At 36.8% G+C, this 26,104-nt stretch overlaps 1 protein-coding gene and 1 pseudogene across 9 annotated transcripts in view; one reads left to right on the top strand and one right to left on the bottom strand.

Annotated features, from left to right (window-relative positions):
• KDM4C (lysine demethylase 4C) overlaps positions 1-26,104 on the bottom strand; it is a 586,257-nt gene that overhangs the window by 240,496 nt on the left and 319,657 nt on the right. The gene's annotated exons all lie outside the window — the stretch shown is intronic.
• Positions 580-933, top strand: LOC112836214 (large ribosomal subunit protein eL34-like; annotated as a pseudogene).

Here is a 26,104-nt window from a genome sequence, read left to right as displayed (position 1 = left end):
GTGCAGTACACACCCAACTCCTGGCTTGGTCATTTGCTGCAGTCACACTAAACTCCTTGGCTTTCCATCTTCAAGAAATCACTGCAACTGAAGTCCCAGTAGAAGTCAGGCATTTAATCTGCAACGATGTGGATGGAACTGGAGGGTGTTATGCTGAGCAAAATAAGTCAATCAGAGAAAGACATGTATCATATGACCTCACTGCATATCACAGAACAGTGAGAATAATGTTTAAAATTTAAAGAGAATTACTCTCTTTCTTAGAAATTATTAATTTCTCAACAATTGTGAAAAGGGCTCAATATATCAGATTTACTGAATTAGGATGATCAAAAAGTGGGGAGGAGCCAATGATGGCAACTCTTGTTTCGAAGATTTATAAGTGACCAAATGAAGTACATACTTTCATTTTCTGTTGACACAGGAATTCTTAGTATGTCTTTAAACCTAAGAACACTATCCCTTGTAATAAGAATACTAAGATGTAAGATACTGTCCTTTGTCATAATCATTATAAATTGTATTTAACAGTAAAAATGACTCACTCATTTTTCCTCTTCCAGGGATGGCATCTTCAGAATGCTCGAGCGTTTGACATACTGTCATAGGCTGTCCTATGATACAGCCTCTAACAAAACTAGGCTATCCCAAACCCCTGGTAATAGAATTGTTTACCTTTATACCAAGAAGGTTTGGAAAGCACCAAAATCCTCATGTGGCATGTGCCCAGGCCAACTTTGAGGAGTTAGTACTGTGAGATCTAAAGTTTTTACAAAGTTGTCCAAAACGAAAAAATGTGTCAGCATGGCCTATGGGGGTTCCATGTGTGCTAAGTGTATCCGAGACAGGATCAAGCATGTTTTCCTTATTGAAGAGCAGAAAATCACTGTGAAGTGTTAAAGACACAAGGAGAGTCAGAAAGCAAAAAAATGAAGCTTCTTAAAAATTGAAGCATCTAAAAAAATGAAGTTTTTTTGAGTAATAAAAAATTAAAAGGCCCCAAAAATGATTAATTTTAAAAACAGAGGCAAACATATTAATTCCTATTTCCTTCAGAAATTCAAATCAATAATTGGAAATGGTAGTTTTTAACATCCTATGTTTATATGAAAATCTAGCCCCCCCAAAATTATTATTATTGAAAGTTATCAGTTAATTATTTCTAAGGCACAACCAAATTGCCAAATAAGAAATCTAGCAACCCCCATTTCCTATCCAACAGATAGCAAAAACGTCTTACATCTCCAAATATATAAGCTATAAAAATATGGGAATGTACCTAAAATGTAAAAATGCCAAATGTTCAATGGAATCACTGTCATTGGCTTTGAGAACCCAAAAGTTTTACATTACAAGCTGTCCTTTGAAAGAGTACTGCATAAATAAAGTACAAAGGGAAGAGAGATATTTTCCATTTCATTGTTTTCTAACAACCATTTTTTTTAGCTATGACAGTAAAAATTAAGACGAATGTGTTATTAACATAATTAGACAAAATTAATCATTATTTCTACATTAAGTAACAAAGACATTGCTAAGTATGAGGCATAGCAACCTCTTATTTAACCAAAAATGAGACTGATGGTGATAACTAATTAAGACCCAAGTCAGTAACTAGACCTGAAATATTATAAACTATCAAACTACTTTTTATAGTAACAGATAATTCAGTGCTCAGTAAGTTCAGATACTTCACTGAAAAAAATGTTTAGAAAATTCTAGGGGTAAAGCAGCAAGGGAAATCTTAACTACAGAGTTTGGGTATTAAATTGACAAGGCTGTAATGAGTCCTTCTTAACTGTGGTTTGTGACCAGCTGATCTACAATCTACCAGGGTTGCTTCTCTTTCATTCTTTCCCATTCTTAGAAGATTCTATCCATTTTCAACTTAGTTATAACCAAACACTAAACACTCTTCTTTCTCTACACATATAAATAATAACCTGCTGGAAAATTTGATAGCATTAAAATAAACTATGCTACTAGTAATCCACCAGTACACTTGACTTTCCACCTTCATCTCACATCTACCTAAACATCCACCCACTCAATATAAATGGAAAAAGTTTCCACTGCATCATATCAAACTTACAGAAAAAAAAAAAGGTCCAGCTTTTTGGGAAACTCAACACAGTTAATTCATTAAATCTGTAGAATTCCAAGATTCCCAAGATGTTCTCTGCTACATTTACACCTAGTTATTTCTCATTCTATGAATGAGGAAAAATATTTTGCAAAATACACTCAGATTTACAGGTTAAGATTTCTCATCAATATTTTCTGGCATTATGTTCCAATGGAGAAGCCACATATTTTTTATGAAATTTAACCAATTATTTTAACAGAAATGTGGCTTCAACCAAATAGTTATTAAGAATAAACAAAGACAATCTTAGAAAACAGATGCATTATGCAGGGCTAGTGAAGCCAGCATTTACTGACAGGATATCGTTCTACTATTTGTAGAAGTATCAAAACTAAGAAGATACTACAAAAATTGCTCAAGGAGCTTTTGTTCTTTACCTGTTCACCAGACACAAATAATGCATAGAAGTATTTAATATGATATAAACATCGGGGAGCATGCATCCCTTTGAATTAGTATTTTTATATTCTTTCAGTAAATACCAAGTAGTGCAATTGCTAGGTCCTAGGGTAATTCTATTTTTAACTTTTTGAGGAACTTCCATACTGTTTTCCACAGTGGCTGCACCAATCTGCTTTCCTACAAACAATGCAAAAGGGTTCCCCTTTTTACACGTCCTCGCCAACACCTGTTTTATCTTATATTGTCCATTTCAGACATTCTGACAAGCGTGAGGTGATATCTAATTATAGTTTTTTTATTTAAATTCAATTAATTAACATACAATGTATTATTAGTTTCAGAGGTAGAATTCAGTGATTCATCAGTTTTATATAATACCCAGTGCTCATTACATCATGTGCCCTGCTTCATGTCCACCACCCAGTTACCACATCCCCACCAACCCCCCTCCCCTACCTCAACCCTCAGTTTGTTTCCTATGATTAAGAGTCTCTTATAATGGTTTGTCTCCCTCTCTGATTTTGTCTTGTGTTATTTTTTCCTCCCTTCCCCTACGGTTCTCTATTTTATTTCTTATATTCCACATTATCAGTGAGATCATATGATAATTGTCTTTCTCTGATATATTCACTTAGCATAATACCCTCTAGTTCCATCCACCTCATTGCAAATGGCAAGATTTCATTTTTGATGGCTGAGTAGTATTCCATTAAATATATATACCACATCTTCTTTATCCATTCATCTCTTGATGGACATCTGGGCTCTTTCTATAGCTTGGCTATTGTGGACATTGCTGCTATAAATATTGGAGTGCAGATGTCCATTCAGATGACTACACTTGTATCTTCGGGGTAAATACCTAGTAGTGCAATTGATGGGTCATAGGGTAGCTCTATTTTCAACTTCTTGAGGAAACTCCATACTGTTTTCCAGAGTGGCCGCAACAATTTGCATTCTCACCAACATTGTAGGAGGGTTCCCCTTTCTTTGCATCCTCGCCAACATCTGTCATTTACTGACTTGTTAATTTTAGCCATTCTGACTGGTGTGAGGTGGTGTCTCATTGTGGTTTTGATTTATTATTTCCCTGATGCTGAGTGATGTTGAGCATTTTTTGATGTGTCTGAGGGTCATTTGTATGTCTTTGGAGAAATATCTATTCATGTCTTCTGCCCATTTCTTTATAGGATTATTTGTTCTTTGGATGTTGAGTTTAATAAGTTCTTTATAGATTTTTGGATACTAGCACTTTATCTGATAAGACATTTGTAAATATCTTCTCACATTCTGTCGGTTGTCTTTTGGTTTTGTTGACCGTTTGTTTGCTGTACAAAAGCTTTTTATCTTGATGAAGTCCCAATAGTTCATTTTTGCCATTGGAGACATGTCTAGCAAGAAGTTGCTGTGACTGAGATCTCAGAGGTTGTTTGCTATCTTTCCTCTACGATTTTGATGGATTCCTGTCTCACATTTAGGTCTTTCATCCATTTTGAGTCTATTTTTGTGTATGGTGTAAGGAAATGTTCCAGTTTCATTTTTCTACATGTGGCTGTCCAATTTTCCAAACACCATTTGTTGAACAGACTTTTTTCGATTGGATATTCTTTCCTGCTTTGTTGAAGATTAGTTGACCATAGAGTTGAGGGTCCATTTCTGGGCTCTCTATCTGTTCCATTGATCTATGTGTCTGTTTTTGTACCAGTACCATACCAAAGCTGAAGATTACAGCTTTGTAATATAGCCTGAAGTTTGGAATTGTGATGCCACCAGCTTTGGTTTTCTTTTTCAACATTCCTTTGGCTATTCGGGGTCTTTTCTGATTCCATGCACATTTTGGGATTATTTGTTCCAGCTCTGTGAAAAAAACTTGATGGTATTTTGATAGGAATTGCATTGAATATATAGACTGCTCTGGGAAGCACAGACATTTTCTGTTGTTGTTTTTTTTTTTACAATATTTGTTCTTCCAATCTATGAGCATGGAACATTTTTCCATTTTTTGTGACTTCCTTAATTTCTTTCATGAGTGTTCTATAGTTTTCTGAGTACAGATCCTTTGCCTCTTTGCTTAGATTTATTCCTAGGTATCATGATTTTGGGTTCAACTGTAAACAGGAGCAACTCCTTAATTTTTCTTTCTTCTGTCTCATTGTCAGTGTATAGAAATGCAACTGATTTCTGTGCATTGATTTTATATCCTGCCACTTTGCTGAATTCCTGTATGAGTTCTGCCAATTTTAGGGTGGAGTCTTTTGGGTTTTCCACATAGAGTGTCATGTCATCTGCGAAGAGTGAGAGTTTGGACTTCCTCTTTGCCAATTTGGATGCCTTTTATTTCTTTTTGTTGTCTGATTGTTGAGGCTAGGACTTCCAGTACTATGTTGAACAACAGTGGTGAGAGTGGACATCCCTGTCGTGTTCCTGACCTTAGGAGAAAAGCTCTCAGTTTTTCCTCATTGAGAATGGTATTTGTTGTGGGCTTTTATGATATTGAGGTGTGTTCCCTCTATCCCTACGCTGTGAAGAGTTCTAATCAAGAAAGGATGCTGTACTTTGTCAAATGCTTTTTCTGCATCTATTGAGAGGATCATATGGTTCCTGTCCTTTCTTTTATTAACATAGTATATCACATTGATCTGCAAATGTTGAACCGCCCTTGAAGCCTAGGAATAAATCCCCTTGGTCATGGTGAATAATTCTTTTAATGTAATGTTGGATCCTATTGGCTAATATCTTCGTGAGAATTTTTGCATCCATGTTTGTCAGGGATATTGGTGTGTAATTCTCCTCTTTGGTGGGGTCTATTGTCTGGTTTTGGGATCAAAGTAATGCTGGCCCCATAGAAAGAGTTTGGAAGTTTTCCTTCCATTTCTGTTTTTCTGAAACAGCTTCAGAAGAACAGGTATTAATTATTCTTTAAATGTTTGGTAGAATTCCCCTGGGAGGCCATCCAGCCCCAGGCTCTTTTTTGTTGGGAGATTTTTGATTACTGCTTCAATGTCCTTGCTGGTTATGGGTCTTTCAGGTTTTCTATTTCTTCCTGTTTCAGTTTTGGTAGTTTATATCTCTCTAGGAATGCACCCATTTCTTCCAGATTGCCTAATTTGTATTATTATCAATGTATTTCCTTAATTTTGTTATTAATTGGTTTATATAATTGGCTGCTCCCATGTTAGGGGCATAAATATTTACAATTGTTAGATCTTGTTGGATAGACCCTTTAATTATGATATAGTGTCCTTTCTCATCTCTATTACAGTCTTTGGTTTAAAATCTAAGTTGTCTGATATAAGGATTGCCACCCCAGCTTTCTTTTGGTGTCCATTAGAATGATAAATGATTTTCCACCCTGTCACTTTAAATCTGGAGGAGACTTTGGGTCTAAAATGAGTCTCTTGCAGACAGTATACCAATGGGTCTTGCTTTTTTATCCAATCTGATACCCTGTGTTTTTTTATTAGAGCATTTAGCCCAATTACATTCAGAGCAACTACTGAAAGATAGGAATTTAGTGCCATTGTATTGCCTGTAAGGTGACTGTTACTGTATATTGTCTTTGTTCCGTTCTGGTCTATATTACTTTTGGGCTCTCTCTTTGCTTAGAGGATCCCTTTCAGTATTTCTTGTAGGGCTTGTTTGGTGATCACAAATTCTTTTAGTTTCTGTTTGTCCTGGGAGCTTTTTATCACTCCTATTTTTAATGACAGCCTTGCTGGATAAAGTATTCTTAGCTTCATATTTTTCTCATTTAGAACCCTGAATATATCATGCCAGTCCTTTCTGGCCTAACAGGTCTGTGGATAGGTCTGCTGCCAGTCTAATGTTTCTACCCTTGTAAATTAAGGACCTCTTGTCCCAAGCTGCTTTCAGGATTTTTCTCTTTGAGATTTTCAGGCTTCACTATTATATGTCAAGGTGTTGACCTATTTTTACTGATTTTGAGGCGGGGTTCTCTGTGCCTCCTGGGCTTGAATGCCTGTCTCTTTCCCCAGATTAGATAAGTTCTCAGCTATAATTTGCACTAATATACCTTTTGCCCCTCTCTTTCCTCCTCTTCTGGGATCCCAATTATTCTAATATTGTTCCACTTTATGGTATCACTTATCTCTCAAATTCTCCCCTCATGATCCAGTAGTTGTTTATCTCTCTTTTTCTCAGCTTCTTTATTCTCCACCATTTAGTGTTCTATATCACTAATTCTCTCTTCTGCCTCATTTATCCTAGCAGTTAGAGCCTCCATTTTGTATTGCATCTCATTAATACCCTTTGTATTTCGACTTGATTAGATTTTAGTTATTTTATTTCTCCAGAAAGGGATTCTCTAGTGTCTTCTCTGCTTTTATGCTTTTTTCAAGCCCAGCTAGTATTTTTACAATCGTTATTCTGAACTCAAGTTCTGACATCTTACTTATATCCATACTGATTAGGTCCCTCGCAGTCAGTACTGCCTCTTGTCCTCTTTTTTGAGGTGAGTTTTTCCATCTTGTCATTCTTGCAGAAAGTGGTCACTTTTCTATTTGTAGAATTGCAGCAATTCTTTTCTTAGATCTCCGGTTTAGTTCGCAGGTGCTCAGAACGATTTGATAGCTATCTAGTTCAATTCCTGAGACCAGACAAAACTAAGATCTCCTACTCCTCTGCCATTTTGGACTCTCTTCTCATTATAGTTTTGATTTTCATTTCCCTTATGATCAGTGATGTTGAGCATCTTTTCATGTGTCTGTTGGCCATCTGTATGTCTTCTTTGGAAAAATGTCTATTCATGTCTTCTGCCCATTTTTAATTGGATTATTCATTTTTGGTGTGTTGAGTTTTATAAACTCTATATATTTTTGATACTAACCCTTTACTGGATATATCATTTGCAAATAACTTCTCCCATTCTGCAGGCTGCCTTTTAGTTTTGTTGATTATTTCCTTTGCTGTGAAGAAGCTTTTTATTATGAAGTCCTCATAATTTATCTTTATTTTGTTTCCCTTGCCTCAGGAGACATATCTAGAAAAATGATATGGCTGATGTCAGAGAAATTACTGCCTATGCTCTCTTCTAAGATTTTTATGGGTTCAGGTCTCACATTTAGGTCTTTAATCCATTTTGAGTTTATAGGGGCAGGATCTACAATAGCCAAATTACAGAAACAGCCCAAGTGCTCATCAGCTGATGAATGGACAAAAGTCGTATAAATATACACAATGGAATATCACTCAGCCATAAAAAAAAGAATGAAATCATGCCATTTGCAAAGACATGGACAGAGCTAGAGAGTATCATGCTAAGTGAAATAAGTCAGTCAGAGAAAGACAAATACCATATGATTTCACTCACATGTGGAATTTAAGAAACAAAAGAAACAAAGGGAAATATAAAAGAGACACAGAGAGGCAAACCAAGAAACAGACCCTTAATCATAGAGAACAAACTGATGATTACCATAGGGGAGGTGGGGGGAATGGGTGAAATAGGTGATGGGGATTAAGAAGCACCAGGTGATGTACGGATGTGTTGAATCACTATATTGTACACCTGAAACTAATACTACACTGTATGTTAACTGGCATTTAAATAAAAACTTTTTAAATAAGTATTTAATGTGTAGATTAACTATAAAAATATGAAGGGATCTATTCATATTGAAATGCCTCACCAAAAAATTCCAAAAGATGAGTAGGATATTCTACTTCTATAGCACATTCATTCTTTTACCATAAAAACTTTCATTACCAGTTATAAATCTGAACAAAAATCCAGCCTCTTTGTGGAGTATTCCAAACAGACCAGCATTTCTTCATGGGCTCAAAACTAAGTGTACATTAGAAAAAGGGAAATTTAGAATCAATGCAATGAATGTAAATGAATCTAATATACATTATGCTGAGCTAAAGAAATCGGACATTAAAAACTCCATACTGTTCATTCTACCAGAATAATGAATATGACTATGTTTAATATGATTAGTAAGCAGTAGCCACATTGCTTTATATGCCTGCTGAACCCTGCACTGACTACAGCTCTTCTACTTATTAGTTGGGTAAAACTGAGTTGGCTTCTTCATATAAAAAGGCTTTCCCACCTCTCTCACAGGAATTTAAAAAACAAAAATTATGTAAATATGCTTGATCAACTAAGCTTTTTCCATGTGATTATAATTGTGGTCTCTCTCTGACTCTTTTAACCCTGCAAAAAACAAAACAAAACAAAACTGAAGTAAATTCAAAATGCTGTGATAGAGCAAAGAAAATTTTTTAAAGATTTTATTTATCTGAGAGAGAGAGCATGAGTGGTGGGGGAGGGCAGAGAGAGAGGGAGAAGCAGACTCCCTGCAGAGCAGGGAGCCTGACATAGGGCTCAATCCCAGGACCTGGAGATCATGATCTGAGCAGAAGCCAGACACTTAACCAACTGAGCCACCCAGGTGCCCCAAGCAAAGAAATTTTTTAAGTTTTAGTCTGTACTCAAATACTTACATTTTACAGAATTGATTTTCCAGGATGTTAGAGCCATAAGATTCTTCAAAGAACTTAACCAAAAGCTAAAAAAATTTGCAAGACACTGATCTAACAGTAGAACAGAAAAATGCTCTGTTCCTGCAAGCTCCCATCTATGGCATACACTATACACCCATCACTATATACCCAAATGGACCCTTCACCCATTAGTCACATATAATATCAATTATAACACTGATTTATTTCATCTATGTCCTTATTCAATTATTACTCATTTGTACATGTACCCTCTTGCCCAAGTAATTTTGGGAGAAAATTATTATGATTACCTGAACAATTTATAAGAATTATTTTAATACTGGAAACAGAGTTTTAAAATATTTAGATCTAATCAAGATGAAAATTATTTTTGAATATTACTTTTATTTCCTGGGTTACATTTTATAGAGATGTATCAGCCAAAGACAAATAATAGTCTTTCACCAGAGTACATGAAAAGTAAACTATATAATTACATTTATACTGACTGAGCAGAGGGAAAAAAGAAACACAATTCTAAGATCAATATTAATCAACAAAGTCAGCACATAAGTACATAAAGCATACAACGGTCATTATATTCCCCCCCAGACTGGTCTGCAGAACTCACAGAACCATGATTTTCTCAAGGTGCACAATATACTTGAAGGATCTGGGGGGTCCCAGAATACACACCTATAGAAAATTTCCAAATGTTTTGTTCTCACAGATGTAAAGAAGAGAGTAGCTTTAAAAGTTCCCTAAAGAGCAAAAAGATATTTCAGTCACAGTAAAAAAAAAAAAGGCACCAGAACCAAATTTCTTATTCTAATTTTAATGAATGTGAATTATTTCAGATATTTTTGCCTCCCTTCCATTTTATTTTAATTTATTTATTTATTTATTTATTTGATGTAGTGTTCCATGATTCATTGTTTGCGTATAACACCAGTGCTATTTTAAACATGAAAATATACCCCGTATTTATTTTCTTACTGAGAAATGCATTCTAGGTACCTAGAGGACCAAATATTAAAAATACTTAAAAATATTTTTTCAATAAATTACCTGTTTTTTAACATATGAGGAAATAGAGCCTCAGAGAATTTAATTAATTTGGCCAAAGTCACACATCTAACAAGTAATACAGCCTTTGCCTGATTCAAACCTAGAACAACTTCCATACTCTTAACTCACTCTATTGTAAAAATTCCAAAATCAAATCATTTTGAATACATCTTAAAACAGGTTTCAATTTAAACGTAGGGCATAGTTTTCCATCTCAAACTGCTTTTTCTATGACCCAAAACCAAACTGAAATTGTAGTTGAGAACAAATGTCTGGGTCTCATTATTTTTGCTTTTTATGCATGATATCATGCTGTGTTGACAGAGTTTATCCAGTCTAGCTAACAATTTTCCAAAATACATTTCCTCCACTCCCTCTACTTCTAATAAGTTCAGATTAATTTCTTCTGAATATTTTCAGGCTTCACCATGCCAAGATATGTCTCCCTTATAAAGTAAGGCAATTATAAAGCAATTTAAGGTATGGGACTAGAAACTTTATCTTTCTGACCCATGGGAACACTGTTCAAACAGACAAAGAAAAACTATGCAAAAGAAGGGGAATGGATTCAAATAGTTTGCTCCAGGGGTCTCCAAAAGATTCTGTAGAAATTATTTTTAGAATTTCTGCTTCTCAACACTTACCTGAGAATCTGATAGAAAGGCTGTGGAAGTTCAGAGTTACAGATATTAAACAATCCACTCCTGCTGTGCCATGTAAAACACAGCATGAAATTGAACTCTTTAGCATTATGGGATAGATGAAGTTATTTTGTTCTGAATTCATGCATTGCATTTCACATTTTTTATGGATGATAAATTTGGGCAAGATCAGATAAGAATAGGGCTGGCTCTGTAGACTCTTTGGGATCTAAATGTATTATGAATATAAATATTTGCTCATAAGAGTCTATAAAATCACATATCAGAGCCAGGAGAAATGGCATGGAAATATACAACATATAATCCTTCTCTTATAACGCTTAGATATTTTGACTTCCATTTTTGAGTCTTTCAGATATTTCTTTCTACCTGACTAACTAGACATAATTCGAAGATAATCCTACACCTAGAATGAGACTTAAAAAGTAAATCATCTTCTCCAATCATCATAATCCATGGATAAGAATCTAGGCAACAAAAATGCTAAGTGACTTGCTGGATGTCACAAGGATAGTGAATTTAAAAAGGTTCAAATGATGTAAGATTCATCCTATCTACCAGCCTCCCTAGGATTTTCGATTTCCCATTCACTGAGCAACCACTGAGTACATAGGAACATGCTGAGTAATGCAAGGGGCTGAACACAGAACTAGCCATTTTCCAGGGCTCACAAGATAATGCTGGCCATGTTGAAAACCAACCACCACACTGATACAGAAGATGCTCACCTCATCTCCACTTCTGCAGAACTGGAAATGAAGACAGCATCCCTTAACCTTCTTCCATATTTTTTGCACACTTCAAACACTAATATCAATGTAGGAAAATATTAATGAAGAAATACTGTTTTTTATAAAGGGGACGAAAGAGGAGTAAAGGAGGAAAAAAATTAATGAAATGGCCATACATGCATAATACAGTCCGCACAATAGAAGCTCTGAATAGTACATATGCAGGGTACTCTTGCTTGGTAAAAACAAAAATAACCTGCTAACAGCTTTCATATAAATTCTAGATTATCATATTTTTAAGTCCTATGTCATACAGAATTTTGAATGCAAGTCTCAGGAAAAATAAAACCTTTATTTAATTAACAATCATGTTATAAACACTATCCCACAGTCAAAGCACTCTGATCACAAGTCTCTTGCCACCTAAAAAATCCCTGGTACTATTTCCAAAACAAGAAACAACTTGGTGAAAGCTAACTAGACCAAAAAGTAATACTTTTTGGAAGAAGTGTAATTTATTTCAGGCTTCCTAATGTTAACAATATGGTCAAAAATTTGCCACCAAAAATAAAAAAAAATAATTTTGTTAGGAATAAGATTTTTGAAATTTTAAAATTCACTGACAACACATTTTTTTTTCAGTGATACTTCCTTAGAAAACCACACAGTAACACTATAAGTAAATAATTCAGCATTTCAGATTCATTTTATCTGGCAATTCCTGTGTTTCCACTCAAGTGTGAGAATATGTCTGGCACAGCTATTATCTTTTCTCTGTTATTAATTTTATGAAATTATTTAAAGCAGAAAAAAACAGTAAATATATTCAACATGAACTAGAAGAAAAACAAAGAGGATAGACAAACACAATGGATTTTAAGTGTTTCTTCAATTTCTCGCTGGCCAAATTTAGAACACCATCAATAGAAAAATATATGGAGAAAGATTTCTTATAAGAAGATGTTCATTATTATTCTATGGAATTGAAATGGGAAAAACAGGATTTAAATCAGATTATGGCTAACAGGGATCCAACAAGCAGAGCTAACCTCCATGACCATTACTGTTAGTTGCCTGACTTAAGACTCATGAATAGAAAAATAAAAGCTGCATTAAACCAATCTGTGACATGTTACAAATAAATCATGCCAACAATCTGGCAACACATAACAAAACTTTTAAATAGGTAATTATTTTTAAAATATGAATAATCTGTGACCAGTAACATAACAACTGGGAATTTATCATAAGGAAATAATGATTAATTAATGTACCAGCTTATATTTAAGAATGTTCACCTTAGCAATTTTTATCAAAAATCTAAAAAATGGAAAAAAACACTTTGTGAAACAACAGAATATTCCTTAAAAGAAATATTTCTATAACTTATGGGAAGATATTTAATGACATGGAAAAGCATTACCATTATGTGGAGAAAAGAGATTTTATATACATACGATCATATATTAATATATATATATATTACATATATTATATATATTATATACATATATGCTTACCTGTAATAAACATACATATGTGAGAAACTAATATATTTCCTTATCTGATTGGGGGAGCAGGATGAGGACAGACATAGTGAGTACAAATAGAAGTGGTCACAGCAGGAGGAGTTTGCTGGACTAAAGCCCAACATTTGGAGTAGAAATATCCATAAATAGATGGATCCCTTTCTTGTTTTGTTTTGTTTTGTTTTTCTTTTTAGATGGATCCCTCTCTTAAGTGCATAAAGTTTCTTCCTCACTCTTGATCTTTCTGTATTTCTCTCAAAGCAAAAGGTTTCATTTCCTACCACCTCGGTCTTTTCCTTCAGATCACTCACAACAACTTACAATCATGTGCTTGTGTGATTATTTAGTTAACATTCGTTTCCCACAGTAGAAACTACGTTCTGTGAGGGTCGGCTTCAAATCTGTTTTAGCACTGTATATCCACCACCAACACATGCTCCATGAATATTAGTTGAATGATTGCCAAAACACTAGAGTATTGACAGTAACACAAGAAACAACACAAAAATTAGAATTAAAATCTAATGTTGACCTCACTATATTTGAATTATTTAATGACTGGGCTCATTTCTATTTACATAATTTACTTAAAAATTGAACTACCTGATCAGTATGCAGAACCTGTGATTAGAAGACCTCAAAGTATTTCATTAGTAAATATGGGGACTCTGCCTTAATTAATGAGAAACATGTCATAAATGTTTAAAACCACCTTTTTTTGTCCATGAAATGACATGTAGCTACAAACTGCAAGTCAGATTTCTAACTCCATGTCCATTGTCTAAGAAATTGATTAATTCAAATAAAATGTAAAATTGTCATTACTGTAATGAACCATTAACAAGCTGTGGACAAGAGAATTCTTTCAATACCCCATGGGTAATGGGTCCACTGATAAAATCTAGAAAGTGTTTTGGTGGAATGTGCTCTATTTTTACTCTGCAGAAACTCATTAATCAGTCTAAATGTAAGAGTGGGATACATAAGAAATGCAATTTTAATGATGTACATTTCCTCATATTCACATGTACTCTTAATACATATAAATCCAAACTGGACTGAGTCCAAAAAGTAATCATTAATACAGCCTATATCAGCCTCATGTTCTGCCAAGCCTTGAAAGACCACTCTAAAACAACTCCATTCAACTGCATTTCTGGTGCCAAAAAAAGCCCCACATTTGTACAGTTTATACAATAATTATACTAAAGATTATTAACCTATATATGTAATAAGAAATTCACTTATTTCCTTAGATGTGCCTGCCTATAACCATCCATCAACTGTCAACAAAAAAAAACAGGAACATTTTGTCTTCACTAGTGAATAAATACAAGCTGTAGTAACTACCTATTAAATCAAACTGCAAAAATCTTTCCTCACAGATTCAGAGTGATCCAATTAAAGGGAAGACGGAAGTACAGCAGCAGGAATGTCAGGGTTACTGCAGGAGTTCACCAGTTGGATTCTGGTTCACTTTGCATCCCAAGAGCTATTGCTGACGTATACTGGGAGGGCCGGGTATGGGTCAAGGAGAACTTTTTATAGCATTGAACAATTACCACACACCAGGTCTGCTCCCCTTTCCCTGTTTACTTTGTCCAAAAAAATAGGAAATAAGTTGAAAATGGCTTCCCACTATTCTAATTCCATTTGGGAAATACATTTTGCTGCAAAATTACCACACCTGATCCATATGACCCCTGGCCCAAGACTGTAAAAGACAATCCTTCCTTTCACAGAGCAGAAAATCATGAAGTCTATCCCACTAAAGGCTTTTATTTCCCCTCTATGTGAAATGTATATTGAAAAGAAAACCAACATAAAGTCCAGTTCTTTAATCAAATATTAAATTAAATCCATTTTCTATTCAATTTAATACTGTGCTGCTGCAATTATATCCACAATAACAAGCTATGGCTGCATTCAATCTACAAACATTTTGAGCCTAACAGAAGCAAAGAGGTATGACTACAATGATCGAACGTCATAAATGAGCAGCTACATGAAAAAAGGCAAAAATCTGAAAAAAGGCTTTCAACTTTCACCATTGGTTAAGTTTTGCAGAACTTACGGGGTGGTTTTTTATTTTTTTATTTTTCAAAAAAAATTTACTATAACTGGTATGGCAGAATTAAATGATTACGTTTTATTGCATTTGTCATTCCTAAGACTTTTCTTCCTTAGGATATTCTGACTATAAAAGAACACAACTTGATTCTCCCCCAAGGTTAGGCCATGTTTTTTAGGTGATACTAGACTGGCCGATCAAGCTGTCCATCTTAATGGCAATAGTGATAGGTTTAGGGATGGGCACATGACCCAAACGAAGTCAACGGGATTCAATCAGGACCTGAACCACCTTATCAGCCTAGAAAAGCCAACAGCCCTCTTTCCTGCACCATGGAGAACACTGCCTGAGAAGGAAGCCCAGTGTTATAAAAGAACCAGAGATAAGACAGTATGATTTGAAGGACTAATATAGATAGATGACAGATATAGATAGATGATAGATAGATAGATAGATAGATAGATAGATAGATAGATAGATAGATATCTGAATATATACATAGAAGAGGTAGTCCGTTTTTTTTCTGCAACAAAATAAGAGTTGAAAGGACAAAACTTTTGAGAATGTTTACCCATTAAGAGCATCTTAGGACAGAATATACACACTTTATAATAAGAGGAAATGTTAAAATCATCTATAAGCATAAAAAGGATTTTTAAATTCAGTTCTCCAGACTGTTATTGGAAATATATTTATAGTTGAAAACAAAGCATAAACATTTGCATTTGACTTACAAAAAAAGGATTTTATACTCAGAATGCAATGGAATGGGTTATCAGGTAAGACAGACTTATACTGTGATCCAAACACAGACATAAAAGTTAAATTAATAAGACAATTAGTAACAGAAGATTATACAAAAGAATTTTCCAACATGGAAGATCATTTCAATTTCCATTTCTACATATGTTCAAAACAATTATTATTTTTTTTAAAGACTTTTATTTAATTGACAGAGAGAGAGGGAGAGAGACACAGAGAGAGGGAACACAAGCAGGGAGAGTGGGAGAGGGAGAAGCGGGCTTCCCACCAAGCAGGGAGCCCGATGAGGGGCTCGATCCCAGGACCCTGGGATCACGACCCGAGCCGAAGGCAGTCGCCCAAACAACTGAGCCACCCAGGCGCCCCAGTCAATTAACATGTTTAGAATATCAGACCTAAAGGTAAACAGATGCATTAATTCCATGTTTTATTTTTTTATTATGTTATGTTAATCACCATACATCATTAGTTTTCGATGTAGTGTTCCATGATTCATTGTTTGCATATAACACCCAGTGCTCAACGCAGTACATGCCCTCTTGAACACCCATCACCAGGCTAACCCAACACCCCACTCCCCTCCCCGCTAGAATCCTCAGTTTGTTTCTCAGAGTCCATATTCTCTCATGGTTCGACTCCCCCTCCGATTCCCGCCCTCTTCATTTTTCCCTTCCAGCTATCTTTTTTTTTTTTAACATACGATGTATTATTTATTTCATAGGAATAGGTCTGTGATTCACAGTCTTACACAATTCACAGTGCTCACCATAACACATACCCTCCCCAATCTCTATCACCCAGGCACCCCATCCCTCCCACCACCACCCCACTCCAGCAACCATCAGTTTCTATCCTAAGATTAAGGATTCCTCGTATCAGCGAGGTCATATGATACATGTATTTCTCTGATTGACTTATTTCACTCAGCATAATACCTTCCAGTTCCATCCATGTCGTTCCAAATGGCAAGATTTTATTGCTTTCATGGCTCTATAATATTCCATTTTATATATATACCACTACTTCTTAATCCATTCATCTGTCAATGAACATCTGGGCTCTTTCCATAGTTGACCTACTGTGGACATTGCTATTATAAACATCAGGGTGCACATACCCATTCAGATCCCTATATTTGTATCTTTGGGGTAAATACCCAGTAGTGCAATTGTTGGGTCGTATGGTAGCTCTATTTCCAACTTTTTAAGGAAACTCCATACTGTTTTCCAGAGTGGCTACAACAGCTTCCATTCCCACCAAAAGAGTAAGAGGGTTCCCCTTTCTCCACAACCCCGCCAACATCTATCATTTCCTGCCTTGTTAATTTTAGACATTCTGACTAGTGTGAGCTGGTATCTCACTGAGGTTTTGATTTGGATTTCCCTGAGCGATGTTGAGCACTATTTCATGTGTCTATTGGCCATTTGGATGGCTTCTTTGCAGAAATGTCTGCTCATGAATTCTACCCATTTCTTGATTGGATCATTTGTTCTTTGGGTGTTGAGTTTGATAAGTTCTTTATAGATTTTGGATACTAGCCCTTTATCTGACATGTCATTTGCAAATATCTTCTCCCATTCTGTCAGCTGTCCTTTGGTTGTGTTGACTGTTTCTTTTGCTGTGCAAAAGTTTTTTATCCTGATGAAGTCCCAATAGGTCATTTTTGCCCTTGCTTCCCTTGCCTTTGGCGATGTTTCTAGGAAGAAGTTGCTGCGGTTGAGGTCGAAGAGGTTGCTGCCTGTGTTCTCCTTTAGGATTTGGATGGACTCCTGTCTCACATTGAGGTCTTTCAACCATTTGGAGTCTATTTTTGTGTGTGGTGTAAGGAAATGGCCCAGTTGTATTCTTCTGCATGTGGCTGTCCAATTTCCCCAACACCATTTGTTGAAGAGACTGTCTTTTTGCCATTGGACATTCTTTCCTGCTTTGTCAAAGATGAGTTGACCATAGAGTTGAGGGTCCATTTCTGGGCTCTCGATTCTGTTCCATTGATCTATGGGTCTGTTTTGGTGCCAGTACCATACTGTCTTGATGATGACAGCTTTGTAATAGAGCTGGAATTCTGGAATTCTAATGCTGCCAGCTTTGCTTTTCTTTTTCAACATTCCTCGGGCTATTTGGGGTCTTTTCTGGTTCCATATAAATGTTAGGATTGGTTGTTCCATTTCGTTGAAAAAAGTGGATGGTATTTTGATGGGGATTGCATTGAATGTGTAGATTGCTCTAGGTAGCATTGACATCTTCACAATATTTGTTCTTCCAATCCATGAGCATGGAACGTTTTTCCATTTCTTTGTGTCTTCTTCAATTTCCTTCATGAGTATTTTATAGTATTCTGAGTACAGATCCTTTGCCTCTTTGGTTAGATTTATTCCTGGTATCTTAAGGTTTTGGGTGCAATTGTAAATGGGATCGACTCCATAATTTCTCTTTCTTCTGTCTTGTTCTTGGTGTATAGGAATGCCACTGATTTCTGTGCATGGATTTTATATCCTGCCACTGTACCGAACTCCTGTATGAGTTCTAGCAGTTTTGGGGTGGAGTCTTTTGGGTTTTCCACATAAAGTATCATATCATCTGCAAACAGTGAGAGTTTGACTTCCTCTTTGCCGATTTGGATGCCTTATATTTCCTTTTGTTGTCTGATTGCTGTGGCTATGACTTCTAATACTATGTTGAATAGCAGTGGTGATAGTGAACATCCCTGCCACGTTCCTGACCTTAGGGGGAAAGCTCGCAGTTTTTCCCCATGGAGAATGATATTCGCTGTAGGTTTTTCATAGATGGCTTTTATGATATTGAGGTATGTACCCTCTATCCCTATACTCTGAAGAGTTTTGATCAAGAAAGGATGCTGTACTTTGTCAAATGCTTTTTCTGCATATATTTTGAGAATAAAATAACACATTTACTTTGAACTGCTGGAAATAATCCAAAATAAATTCAGGGTTATTTATTAATATTAGGATTCTAATAACCTTTGTAGTTCAATGCCAATAACTTAATATTATCTTTTGAAACATGTTATTCATTTTCAGGCACTTAGTGATTTTATATTTCTGTGGTTATAAGTTGCCATATTTCTGACATTTATTTAAAATTAGTATTTAGGGCACCTGGGTGGCTTGGATGGTTAAGTGTTTGCCTTCACCTCAGGTCATGATCCCAGAGTCCTGGGATCGAGTCCCGCATCAGGCTCCCTGCTCCTTGGGAGCCTGCTTCTCCCTCTGCTTCTCTCTCCATCTCTCATGAATAAATAAATAAAAATTTAAAAAAAATTAGTATTTAGTGCTGAGTATTAAAATGAGGTGGTATTTTCGATTAGGTTTTTAAAGCAATGTATTTTATATTGGGTGTTTGAATTTCTTTTTTAATTTATATTTAGATTTAGCCAGCTGGACTACGTTTAGATGATTCAAATTTTGTTGGCAACGTCCAAACCATCATAGTCAGGTGCCAGTCGAACATATGCCTTCTTCTCTCCATCAGGCCTTATCAAGGTGTTGACCTTGGCCTCGCCAGTGTGTAGAGCTTCTTCACTGCCTATTTGATCTGGTGCTTATTGGCCATAACATCCATAATGAACACAGAGGTGGTGTTGTCTTCTATTTTCTTCATGGCTGACTCAGTAGTCAGGGGGAGCTTCATGCTGGCATAGTGATCAACCTTATTTCTCCTGGGGGTGCTCTTTCAAGGATATTTGGGCTGCCTTCGCAGACACAGTGTCTTGGCTCGTCGGAATGTGTGGATCCTCTTTTCTTTTTTTATGACTATAAATGCCTTTGAGCACCACTTTCTTGGCCTTCAAAGCCTTTCTTTGGCTTCAGCTTTGGGAGAGGCAGTGGCTTCCTTCTTACCATTCGGCCATCTTCATGAAATGGCAGGTGTTTAAAATTTTTATACTGGTTCTGGGACGTTGGAATATGTAACTTGTATTGCCTTAATCAATAGTTAATTGCTATTTTGATGTTTTTTCTTGTTGATATAGAGACTGAAATGAATGTATACATTTCTATATTTTTCTTACTCAGTGCTTTTTTGTGTGTTGTGACTGGCATTTTAAACCTTAAGTGGTTTTAACAGCCATATGAAAATAAACTTTCCAGATTAAAAACATGGAGTTAGGAGGAGGAGCAAGATGGTGGAGGAGTAGGAAACCTAAATTTCGTCTGGTCCCAGGAATTCAGCTACATAATGATCAAACCATTCTGAACACCTCTGAACTCCACAGAGAATAGAAAAAAAGAATAGCAGCAACTCTCTGAACGAAAAAGCGACCACTTTCTGGAAGGTAGGACATGCGGAAAAGTGAATCCGAGGCGATATTCAGGAAGATAGATGGCAGGGGAGGGGGCATCCGTCGGCCGCTACTGACAAATGATAGAGCAGCGGAGCACAAAATCGGAAATTTTAGAAGTCGGCCCTACTGAGGAACATCATTCCAGTGGTTAAGCAGGGGGTGGAACCCTCGCTGGGTCAGTGTGGTCTCAGGACCCTCGGGATCACGGAAAGACTGGGGGTGCCTGAGTGTGGCAGAGCTCCTAGGTATCAGAGCGGGGAAGCCGGCTGCAGAAACAGAGCTGAGGAGTGGGGTCTCAGCTCGGGACTACCATAAACCGTGATCCACAGAACAGTCGGGCCACTGCTCTTCCAGCAGGGCCACAACAAGCAGCAGATCCGGGGAGACTCCCTTCCTATTCCAGAAGGAGTGGTGCAGTAGTGCACCACAGGGATCTACTCGGTTTGGAGACTCCAAACGAGGTCATGTGCCAGAGATAGAAATGCTCGGTGAAAGGTCGGATGAGCATGGAGTGTGGCCAGAGACCCGGGAGATGGGAGTGAGTGACTGCTTTTCTCTGGTGGCTCACTGAGGAGTGGGGCCCTGAATTCTCAGCTCCTCTGGGTTGGAGATTGGGAGGCCACCATTTTCACTCTTTTCCTCCAAAGCTGTATGGAAAGCTTGCAGGGAACAAAAACTCCTGAGAGCAAACCCAAGCTGATTACGTAGGCCGGACCTGGCAAGGGCAGGGCAGTTCCGCCTCTGACAAAGACATTTGGGAACCAAGGCAACAGGCCTCTCCCACAGAAGATTAGCAAAAACAGCCAGCCAAGGTCAAGTTTACCGATCAATGAGAACTGCAGAATTTGAGAACTAGGGAAATACAGCACATAGACTCCATATCTTTTTCCCCATGATTCTTGAGACTTTCAAAGTTAATTTTTTTTAACATTCTTTTGCTTCTTTTTTTTTTCCTATTTTTCTTTTTCGGTTTTTCAATCAAAATCTTATCAATCAATTTTTTAAAAAATTCTCTTTTATTTTTCATTTTTAGAGTCATATTCTATCCCTTCATAGTAGTTAACCTTTGGTTCTCTCTTTAAAATTTTAGGATACAGTTTCTTCTAACAGACCAAAATACACCCTAAATCTCTAGTGTATGGCTTTGTTCTAGTCTGCTGCCTGATCACATTCTCTCTTTTTTTTTTCTTTTTAAATCTTCTTTCTTTTTTCAACCAACTTCTTATCGTATCAATTGCTTTTATGAAACCTATAATTTTCATCTTTACAGTCATATTCCATCCTTTCATTATATGTACCCTTATTTTAATAAATATATAACTTTTTCTTTCTTTAAAATTTTGGGAGGCACTTTCTACTAACAGACCAAAATACACCCAAAATATACTGTTTGGCACTGATCTGTGCACCAGCCTAATCATATTTGATTAATTCTGTTTATTGTTTGTTTCTTTGTTTTTATTTTTTCTTTTTCTTTTTCCTTTTTCTTTCCCTTTCTGGGGCTGTTGTTGCCCTGTTAGAATTTTGTTCTCTCATTCATCTATGCTCCTCTGGACAAAACGACGATGGAAAAAATGACCTCAAAAAAAAAAGAACAAGAGGCACTACCAATGGCCAGGGAGCTAATCAATACGGCCATTAGTAAGATGTCGGAAATAGAGTTCAGAATGATGATTTTAAAGAAACTAGCTGGGCTTGAAAAAAGCATGGAAGTTATTAAAGAAACCCTTTCCGGAGAAATAAAAGAACTAAAATCTAACCAAGTCGAAATCAAAAAGGCTATTAATGAGGTGCAATAAAAAATGGAGGCTCGAAATGCTAGCATAATGAGGCAGAAGAGAGAATCAGTGAGATAGAAGATCAAATAATGGAAAATAAAGAAGCTGAGAAAAAGAGAGAGAAACAACTACTGGATCATGAGGGCAGAATTCGAGAGAGAAGTGATAGCATAAGACGAAACATTAGAAAATTGGGATCCCAAAAGAAGAAAAAAGAGATGGATGGAGCAGAAGATATATTGGAGCAAATTATACCAGAGAATTTCCCTAATGTGGGGAAGGAAACAGGCATCAAAATCCAGGAGGCACAGAGAACCCCCCTAAAACTCAATAAAAATAGGTCAACAACCTGACATCTAATACTAAAACTTATGAGTCTCGGAGACAAAGAGATAATCCTGAAGGCAGCTCAGGGGAAGAGATATGTAACCTACAGGGCTAGAAATATTAGATTGACAACAGACCTATCCACAGAGACCTGGCAGGCCAGAAAGGACTGGCATGATATATTCAGAGCATAAAATGAGACAAATATGCAGCCAAGAATATTATATCCAGCTAGGCTGTCTTTGAAAATAGAAGGAGAGATAAAAACCTTCCAGGACAAACAAAAACTAAAGGAATTTGCAAACACAAAACCAGCCCTCCAAGAAATATTGAAAGGGTTCCGCTTAGCAAAGACAGAGCCTAAAAGCAACATAGAACAGAAAGGAACACAGGGAGTATACAGTAACAGTCACATTACAGGAAATACAACGGCACTAGATTCATATCTTTCAATAGTTATCCTGAATGTAAATGGGCTAAATGCCCCAATCCAAAGATACACAGGTTATCAGATTGGATTAAAAAACAAGACCCATAGATATGCTGTCTGCAAGAGACTCATTTTAGACCCAAAGACACCCCCAGATTGAAAGTGAAGGGGTGGAAAACCATTTACCATGCTAATGGACACCAAAAGAAAGCTGGGATGGCAATCCTTAATCAGACCAATTAGATTTTAAACCAAAGACTGTAATAACAGATGAGGAAGGACACTCTATCCTACTTAAAGGGTCTCTTCAACAAGAAGATCTAACAATTCTAAATATCTATGCCCCTAACATGGGAGCAGCCAATTATATAAGGCAATTAATAACAAAAGCAAAGAAACACATCCAGAACAATACAATAATATTGGGGGACTTTAACACCCCCCTCACTGAAATGGACAGATCATCTAAGGAAAAGACCAACAAGGAAATAAAGAATTTAGGGACGCCTGGGTGGCGCAGTCACTAAGCGTCTGCCTTCAGCTCAGGTCATGATCCCAGATTCCTGGGATCGAGCCCTGCAATTACATAACCTGGAAGAAATGCATGCATTCCTAGAGATGTATCAACTACCAAAACTGAACGAGGAAGAAATAGAAACCCTGAACAGACCTATAACCACTAAGGAAATTGAAGCAGTCATCCAAAATCTCCCAAGAAACAAAAGCCCAGGGCCAGATGGCTTCCCAGGGGAATTCTACCAAACATTTAAAGAAGAATTAATACCTATTCTCTTGAAACTGTTCCAAAAAATAGAAATGGAAGGAAAACTTCTAAACTCGTTTTATGAGGCCACCATTACGTTGATCCCCAAACCAGACAAAGACCCCATCAAAAAGGAGAATTACAGACCAATATCCTTGATGAACATGGATGCAAAAATTCTCACGAAAATAGTAGCCGATAGGATCCAACAGTACATTAAAAGGATTATTCACCACGACCAAGTGGGATTTATCCCTGGGCTGCAAGGTTGGTTTAACAACCACCAATCAATCAATGTGATACAATACATTAATAAAGGAAAGAACAAGAACCATATGATCCTCTCAATAGATATAGAAAAAGCATTTGACCAAGTACAGCATACTTTCTTGATCAAAACTCTTCAGAGTATAGGGATAGAGGGTACATACCTCAATATCATAAAAGCCATCTATGAAAAACTAACAGCGAATATCATTCTCCATGGGAAAAAACTGCGAGCTTTCCCCCTAAGGTCAGGAACGTGGCAGGGATGTCCACTATCACCACTGCTATTCAACATAATATTAGAAGTCATAGCCACAGCAATCAGACAACAAAAGGAAATAGAAGGCATCCAAATCGGCAAAGAGGAAGTCAAACTCTCACTCTTTGCAGATGATATGATACTTTATGTGGAAAACAAAAAGACTCCACCCCAAAACTGCTAGAACTCATACAGGAATTCGGTACAGTGGCAGGATATAAAATCCATGCACAGAAATCAGTGGCATTCCTATACACCAAGAACAAGACAGAAGAAAGAGAAATTATGGAGTCGATCCCATTTACAATTGCACCCAAAACCTTAAGACACCAGGAATAAATCTAACCAAAGAGGCAAAGGATCTGTACTCATAATACTATAAAATACTCATGAAGGAAATTGAGGAAGACACAAAGAAATGGAAAAACGTTCCATGCTCATGGATTGGAAGAACAAATATTGTGAAGATGTCAATGCTACCTAGAGCAATCTACACATTCAATGCAATCCCCATCAAAATACCATCCACTTTTTTCAAAGAATGGAACAACCAATCCTAACATTTATATGGAACCAGAAAAGACCCCAAATAGGCCGAGGAATGTTGAAAAAGAAAAGCAAAGCTGGCAGCATCAGAATTCCAGAATTCCAACTCTATTACAAAGCTGTCATCATCAAGACAGTATGGTACTGGCACCAAAACAGACACATCGATCCATGAAACAGAATAGAGAGCCCAGAAATGGACCCTCAACTCTATGGTCAACTAATGTTTGACAAAGCAGGAAAGAATGTCCAATGGAGAAAAGACAGTCTCTTCAAAAAATGGTATTGGGAAAATTGGACAGCCACATGCAGAAGAAAGAAACTGGACCATTTCCTTATACCACAGGCAGCAACCTCTTCGACCTCAGACGCAGCAACTTCTTCCTAGAAACATCGTTAAAGGCATGGGAAGAAAGGGCAAAAATGAACTATTGGGACTTGATCAGGATAAAAATCTTTTGCACAGCAAAAGAAACAGTCAACAAAACCAAAAGACAACCGACAGAATGGGAGAAGATATTTGCAAATGACATGTCAGATAAAGGGCTAGTATCCAAAATCTAAAAGGAACTTATCAAACTCAACACCCAAAGAAGAAATGATCCAATCAAGAAATAGGTAGAAGACATGAACAGACATTTCTGCAAAGATGACATCCAAATGGCCAACAGACACATGAAAAAGTGCTCAACATCGCTCGGCATCAGGGAAATTCAAATCAAAACCTCAATGAGATACCACCTCAAACCAGTCAGAAGGGCTAAAATTAACAAGTCAGGAAAAGACAGATATTGGTGGGGATGTGGAGAAAGGGGAAATCTCCTGCACTGCTAGTGGGAATGCAAGCTGTTGCAACCACTCTGGATTACAGTATGGAAGTTCCTCAAAAAGTTTAAAATAGAGCTACCATACAATCCAGCAATTGCACTACTGGGTATTTACCCCAAAGATACAAATGTAGGGATCCGAATGGGTACGTGCACCCTGATGTTTGTATCAGCAGTGTCCACAACAGCCAAACTATAGAAAGTGCTAAGATGTCCATTGACAGATGAATGGATAAAGAAGATGTGGTATATAGACACAATGGAATATTATGCAGCCATCAAAAGGAATGAGATCTTGCCACTTGCAACGATGTGGATGAAACTGGAGGGTGTTAAGCTGAGTGAAATAAGTCAATCAGAGAAAGACATGTATCATATGACCTTACTGATATGAGGAATTCTTAATCTCAGGAAACAAACTGAGGTTTGCTGGAGTGGGGGGGGTCGGAGGGATAGGGTGGCTGCGTGACAGACATTGGGGAGGGTATGTGCTATGGTGAGCACTGTGAATTGTACAAGACTGTTGAATCACAGATCTGTACCTCTGAAACAAATAATGCAATATATGTTAAGAAAAAAAAAAGAAGATAGCAGGAGGGGAAGAACGAAGGGGGGGAATCTGAGGGGGAGATGAACCATGAGAGATGATGGACTGTGAAAAACAAACTGAGGGTTCTAGACGGGAGGGGGTGGGAGGATGGGTTAACCTGGTGATGGGTATTAAAGAGGGCATGGTCTACATGGAACACTGGATGTTATGCACAAACA

This window comes from Callorhinus ursinus, unplaced genomic scaffold (assembly GCF_003265705.2).
Source record: "Callorhinus ursinus isolate GAN/ISIS: 27379988/994484 unplaced genomic scaffold, GSC_fseal_2.0 scaffold39, whole genome shotgun sequence".
NCBI lineage: Eukaryota > Metazoa > Chordata > Mammalia > Carnivora > Otariidae > Callorhinus > Callorhinus ursinus.
This window is presented reverse-complemented; position numbering and strand designations above follow the sequence as displayed.